Here is an 874-nt window from a genome sequence, read left to right as displayed (position 1 = left end):
TTGCCGCCCGACAGGGCAACAAGGAGTTGGTGGACTTTGTCCAAGAGATGCGCACTCTAATTGCCGGTATGGCAGCAGATCCCTCCCGGAGGCGGTCACAGTGACCGTCTTTATGGAAGGCCTCCGCACTAGCGTGGCCAGAATGGAAGTCTTCCGTGTGCATCCGTCCACGTTTGAAGAGGCAGTGAATGTGGCATTGAACGCCGAATTCAATTTCAAGCCGGCACAACTTGGTTGGAATGCACACTCCAACAGCTCGTGGAGCGGGTCTGTGCCCATTGATCTCAGCTATGCTGAAGACGAGGGAGCAGAACTCCGAGCTGCCGGGCAGCACGCAAACACACGACGGTGTTTTGTCTGTGGAGACATCCGTCACCTTCGGAACGGTTGCCCCCGGCGCAAGGCGCGTCAAGGTTCTTCGAACCATCGTCCCAATTCCTGCCAGTCTGGTTCGTCGCGGGGAAACGACACCACCCAGTAAGCGCAGGGCGACCTACTGGGAAAGAACTGAGTTCGATTGAACCCCAACGAGGTAGAGGTCAACAGGGCTCAGCCCCGAAGAGCTCCGTGCTCTTGAACACGGAACGTGTATGCAAGCCGGGCTTGCTGGTCGTATGGTCGACCGTAAAGGGCTTCGAGAAGCCATGGAAGATCCTCATCAATTCCGGGGCGTCGGCCAATAATGCTCGACGCTCCACGATAGAGGGAACTCAGCTGTATGCTGAGGCGCTGAAAGCGCGGTTGGGTGACATCGTCACTGTTCGCCTAGCGATGGATACACGTGTCACGGTCCCGAAGGTCCCTGTAGACCTCGGAGTCAAGTTTATTGGTTTTGATAGCGTGGAACGCTGTCTAGTCTTAGACTTGGCAGCAT

Source organism: Plasmopara halstedii, assembly GCF_900000015.1.
Source record: "Plasmopara halstedii genome assembly, contig: Scaffold_42, whole genome shotgun sequence".
NCBI classification, from domain to species: Eukaryota; Oomycota; class Peronosporomycetes; order Peronosporales; family Peronosporaceae; genus Plasmopara; species Plasmopara halstedii.
The sequence above is the reverse complement of the archived record's forward strand: the minus strand, read 5'-3'. Positions refer to the sequence as shown.